A 6,884-nucleotide genomic window follows, 5' to 3' on the forward strand; every position below is an offset into this window, starting at 1 on the left:
AGAAGATTAACAATGGAGGAAAAATATCCTCTAGGATTTTCTCTTATCTTTAGATATATATTATAGCTATACCCTCTTGGCTCTATTTTTCAAGGCTTTACAGAGTTTCCAACTTTTTCTAAACTCTAATACTAATTACGGAAAAAAAAAATCCAAATCTTTAGATATATATTATAGTTATACTCTCACCAATCTATTTTTTGGAGCAATCTAGAGACTCAAATTTTTTCTAAACTCTATTACTAATTATAAAAAAGTAAGATATAAATAAATAAACAATCTCATCTAGAGTTTCACAGAATGTCCAATTTTTTCTAAAATATATAGCTAATTACGGAAAAAAAAAACTAAATTGCAAAAAATAATATTTTCAACCAAAAACGATTTTCTTAAAATTCTTACGCCACAAATAATAGTTTCCACACTAATCTCAGACGAAGTTTAACATAACAAAGTTTCTTTTTAGAAAATGATAATGAAACAATGAAAGAACAAAGGAAAAAATGAATTGAGTTGTTTAAACATTTACTTTATGCATTTGTTAACCACACATGTAAATGGAAAAAAGGGAAAAAAAAAATAAACTAATCATAAAATAAGTAATAGTGTACACCAAAAACAAATAAAATTGTATTGTATGCAATATATATATGGGCATAACAAATAAAGTTGAATCAATTTGAAGTATAAAATTTAGTCATAGTTAAAGATTCAAAAACCACATGCCACAATAATTACGATATATTCTAATTTAATTTATAAATTTTATAATTTCCAATTTTAGCGGAATAACGAGATTCAGTTAAAACGGACGTTGGCTTAAATAAATTATATAACTATTGATTTAGTTAAAATAGACGTTGGGCTTAAATAAATTATATACCAAACCAAACCAAACCAAAACAAATTACATGTGGAAAATTAAATTATATAAAAAATAACATCACAAAATATATAATAGCAATTGGAAAAAAAAACCCCAATAATAACAAATATTTTCAAATATATATAATACTGCATGAAACTAACGTCAAAGAACAATTAATGAGAAACAGAAAACTAGATGCAAATACATCGAACTAACCTCAAATAATATTTAACGGGAAATCGGAAATTGGATGCACATGCAAGCATTAAACTATTCTTAAAAATTAATTAATGGACAATTAGAATATTGATACAACTGCATTAAACTAACCTCAAAAAATAAATAACGGAAAATCAAAACTTGAATGCACATACATCAAACTAACACCAACAAATAATTATCGGGAAATCGGAAACTGGATGCAAATGCATTGAACTAACCCTCAAAGATTAAATTACCGGGAAATCGGAAACTGGATGCAACTGTATTGAACTAACCTAAAAAAATAACTATAAATTGGAAATAGAATGCAAATACGTGAAACTAATCTTTACAAATAATTAACGGGAAATCGGAAACTGGATGCAACTACACTAAACTAATTTCAAAAAATAAATTTGATGCAAATGCATTGAACTAACCTCAAGAAATAATTAATGGAAAATCAGGAATTGGATGCAAATTCATTGAACTAACCTTAAACAATAATTAACGGGGAATCAGAAACTAGATGCAAATACAACCTCATCGAATAATAAACGAGAAATCGGAAACTGGCCGGATGCAAATGTATTAAACTAATCTAAAAAAATGATTAACGGAAAATCGGAAACTAGATGCAAATGCATTTAACTGAGCTCGAAGAATAATTAGCAGTAAATTAGAAATTGAATGCAAATGCATTAAACTACAGCAAAGAATAATTAACAATAAATCGGAAAATGGATGCAACTACATTGAATTAACCTCAAAAAATAAATGACAGAAAATCAGAAATTGGATGCAAATGCATAGAACTAACCTCAAAATATAGTTGTGTTATATGTTGTGGGAATATTTCCATAAGTATAGTTTTGCATTTAAAACGGTGTTTATCTAATCTTTTTTCGTATAATTGGGAACACCTTGCTATTCAAGTAGCTTCAATATGAATTTTATCTTATTAGACAATTTCATAAAACTTCAATCAAACTTCTATTATTAAACAACAAATGAAGTTGAAGGGTTTTATCAATGGCGAGTTATTTTTTTTTAATAGAGAGTACGTAAGATTTTCATGTTATAAGAAATTTGGATGAGTGGGCAATATAATATATGTATATAATAGTTATGCATATACAGTTGAATATATTTTTCATAATAATTAATATAACAGGCCGGATCCGTTCGTAGATAATCTTTGAAGATCCCACATAATGAGTCAGGTATATAATTTAAAAAATAATTAACGAAAAATCGGAAACTGGATAATGTTTGATGATCCAATATAGTAAATCAAGCATAATTTATTTTTATGACATGTTTGCAAGGACACTACATATGGATAAGTAGAAAGTTGGTATTACACACCACATTGGATAATTAAAAGGAAATCAAAACTGGATTCAAATACATTGGCGAGCTCAAAAAGAGTAATTAACGGAAATTAAAAAACTTTATATAAATGCAATAAACTAAACTCAAAAAAGTAATTAATTAGAAATCGGAAACCTGGGATACAATGTATTAAACTAACGTCAAAGAATAACTAATGAGAAATTAGAAATTGGATGCAAATACTTGAAAAATATTTAACAGTAAATCAGAAACAATATGCAAAAATGCATCAAACAAACCTCAAATAATAATTAACGATGAATCAAAAACTGGATGCAAATGCATTGAACTAACCTCAAAATATAATTAACAGAAATCAAAAACCAAATGCAACTGCATTGAACTAACCTCATAGAATAATTGACGGAAATCGGAAACTACATGCAAATACATTAAAATAACCTCAAAGAATAGTTAACGGAAATCAAATCAAATGAAATTGCATCGAACTAATTAAAATCTCAAAGCATAAATAATCATAAATCATAAACTAGATGCAGATCTATTGAACTAACCTTAAAGAGTTATTAATGAAAAATCGAAAATTGTATGCAAATATAATGAACTAATCTAAAGACTAATTAACTGAATATAGAAACATAAAAAATGGATGCAAATGCACCGAACTAATCTCAATGAATAATTAACGGAAATCATAAATTTGATGCAAACTGCATTGAACAAACCTCAAAAAATAATTAACGGAAATCGAAAACTTCTTTTGCGAAATGCATTAAACTAGCCTCGAACAATAATTAATGGAAAATCGAAAATTGGATGCAATTTGCATTGAACTAACCTCAAAGAATAATTAACGGAAAATAGAAACTGGATGTAATCGCATTAAACTAAAATCATATATTAACTAACAGTTTGGAAAATCAGAAATTGGATGCAATATCCTTGATGAATATTTAACGGAAAATCAGAAACTGGATGCAAATGTATTAAAATAACCTTAAAGAATAGTTAACTAGAAATCGAAAACCGGATGTAACTACATCGAACTACCCTCAAAGCATAAATAACCGGAAATTGATTGGAAACTAGATGCGAACTAACTTCGAAAAGTAATTAACGGGAAATCAGAAACTGGATGCAAATGTATTAAACTAATCTCAAAGAGTAATTAACGGAAAATTGGAATCTTAATGCAAATGCAATTAACTAATCTCAAAGAGTCATTAACGAAACATTGAAAACTAGATGAAACTGCACTGAATTAATTTTAATGAATAACTAACGGAAAATCGTAAACTTGGTGCAACTGTACTAAACTAACCTCAAATAATAATTAACGGAAAATAAAAAACTTGATACAACTACATTGAATTAACCTCAAAGAATAATTAATGGAAAATCGGAAACTAGATCCAACTACATACATTGAACTAGCCTCAAAGAATAATTAACGTAAAATTAGAAACTTGATGCAAATGCATTGAAATAACCTCAAAATATAGTTGTATTAAATATAGGGAGAATATAATATCTCGACAAGTATAGTTTTGTATTTTAAGTAGTGTTTATTATAATTATTTTATTATGATTGAGAATGTCTTGCTATTTAAGTAGCTTCAATATCATCTTCGCCACATTGAGTATTCTCACAAAATTTCAATCAAATTTCTATTATTAAACATAACAACCAAAATAAATCGACGGGTTTTACTAAGATTTGGTGCTTTCGTTGATAAAGAGTGGTGCAAAAAATTTAAATAAGTGATTAATATAATTTTCATATCACATAGCTATGAATAGTTGCTAATATTTTTTAGAATAATTTAATATAACAACACCCGTTCGTAGGACAGGTTCGAAAGCTAGTTCTTTTATTGATGTCCAAAACAGATCTACAATAATGAGAAAGTTTTCTACTTCCTTTTTGGATTACAAGACCTATTTATAGGTTAGAGTTTTATGAGTACTAATATTGCCCCTATTAGGGTTACAAGACTTAGTGATAGAGTGCGACTCTTTACCCTACTCAACAAGTGTATTGTATGAAACGTGTACATGTTGATGAACTTTTTCTTGCATGTGCATTTGTTTCTCCACTGTGAGAAACACATTCTATCTCATTCTTGCATCATATTTGTCAGTTCTATTTAGTACATTTGGATAGTCTAACATTGTGTGGAATATTTTTGTTGGACAGGTAGATTTTCACCCAGATTTTGAAGATTCACGTTGTCTATTCTATTCGTAGTTAGACGGACGGTGAGTGTTGATTTTTCTTATTGGAAATGCATAAAGGGTCTGATAAAAAAGAACTACCCTCTCTATGCTGGCAGTTTTATTCTTAGACATTTCCGACGGCGTTAGCCACAATGTATGATGGTGATGATGAACCCAGTGGTGGTGCCACTTTCTCCACTGTATAAAATATGTAAAAGAAAACAGTCAATTATGGCTTCCAAGGTTATTTGTATTATCATGGTGCAGTAACTCTGTAACGTGTTGGAAGCAAGACTGGAAAATTTGTGAAGCAAGATCAGAAAGATATAATATAATGAGACACCATGGATGATTCAGCTCAATCCTATTTCCTATCCGTCCTTCCAAAAATACCTTTCTTGTCTCGATGGAAAACTTTGTTTCAGGCAAATTCGTAGTTGTCGTATTAAGGTTATCCAGATAATTCAATACTATATCGACTGCAGTAAGCTGATTTGTTAAAGCTGACACGAGTTTGAAATTATCAGGACGAGTACTGAATTTGATGTAGTTGGATTTGGTCCCATTGAATGGGGTGTTTTACAGTTTTAAACTTTTTTTGGTGCTGCAGAAGGCGAGTGTCATCTTCATTGTGAGACTATGTATGAGCAGTTACTTCCTGTAAGAGCTGTTTTTTGTTTTTTGGTACTAGGCTAACATTTGTGGTTTTCCAAGATACAGATACACAGATGTACACACCAAAAAGGTACTTGTCTTTTCAGGAGGTGCACCGTGCACGTTGCTTCTTTTTAAATGGCAAACACAAGGATATCTGGCATTATATTTTGTTGGGGTTGTGAGTGTTAATCAGAATACACTTACGAAGCTCTACCGTGGGGGACTACGACGACTTGTATGTTAGGTTGTAACAGATCATGTTGAGTGTCTGGATAGACGAATGACTTTCTACGTCATTCTACTGTCTGTCCATTTAATTAAAATAGGGGACATGCGGCAAAGTTTCTGCCGTCTGTACATAAATAACCAACGGATAGTAGAAATTGTACCGTCGGTCTCCCAACAACTTATTTTGGCAACTGGTAGATAAGGCTACAAATTTGGCTAGGGTTTATCAAACTAGCCAAATTTAAGAGCTTTCTAGTAGTCCTATTGGAATGACATTTAGGTGTTTGGGGTTGGGTAGTTTCTGGCGTTGTTTAATGTTGAATAATTGGCGGCTTAGGCACTATGCACTACTTTACCGATCTGAACAAGTTAAATTTTTGAGGTCTGAGCGAGATTGAAAAATCGAGCTATTTAGGCCGCTTGACGATTTCCTATAAATCAAGTTTGAAAAAACTTAAATTAAAATTAATATCCTAATAATTCTGATTCCTGATTCCGATTAATCACTATTAGAGCATCTTTAGCAGTGATATCAACCTAGCATCAAACACCAAATTCTAACACCAAACCAAACACCAAATTGACCAATATTTGGTTCCAGATTTGATGCTGTATCAAATCACTTACGCGGTTTGAAAAACACCGCGCGGTTTTGGCAAAACCGCGTGGCTTGAGCTCTTAAATGGGGTTTATAAGCGGTTTTAGCAAAACCGCGTGGGCTTGAGGCTTTAATGGGTGGTTTTGCCAAACCGCTGGCGTCTTTTTTTCAAAAATTAGAAGCGTAGTGCATAGAACTTGAAAAATTATGAGTTGTGCATAGAAGTTAAGAAATTAACAATTGTGCAATTGAAGAAACTAAGAATTGTAATTCAAAATCGAAAAAATTAAAGAAATTAAAACCTATAATTATGATTATGCGGTCAAAATCTATGATTATGATATAATCATATAATATCCAAAATAATCCAAAACCTATCATATTACATCAAATTTATTTAGCTCTCTTCTTACGCCTTTACCACTCGATCTCTCTCCTCTCTATTTGGACGTTAAAGCTGCTCCTCTAAGTTCCTAATCGAGAATCATGATCTTCTCATGCCAGACGGAGGTTAACTACTTCACTGAAGTTCCTTATATCCACGATGTTCTTTGCGTGTACACTTCTGCGCATATCCTCATCGCTTTTCGAAGTCTCGTCATCACGCATCGCGAGATTAGCGATATAATCCGAGAATATGTCTCCTCTCTTTCTTGGCTATAATGATACAGGCGGTCTTCATCCCATCAAACATAAGAACACGGTTCTCATATCTTTCTAGAACCTCAAACCTAAAAATCCAAGAAAAAATACGATTGT

Source organism: Coptis chinensis, chromosome 5 (assembly GCF_015680905.1).
Source record: "Coptis chinensis isolate HL-2020 chromosome 5, ASM1568090v1, whole genome shotgun sequence".
Classification (NCBI taxonomy): domain Eukaryota; kingdom Viridiplantae; phylum Streptophyta; class Magnoliopsida; order Ranunculales; family Ranunculaceae; genus Coptis; species Coptis chinensis.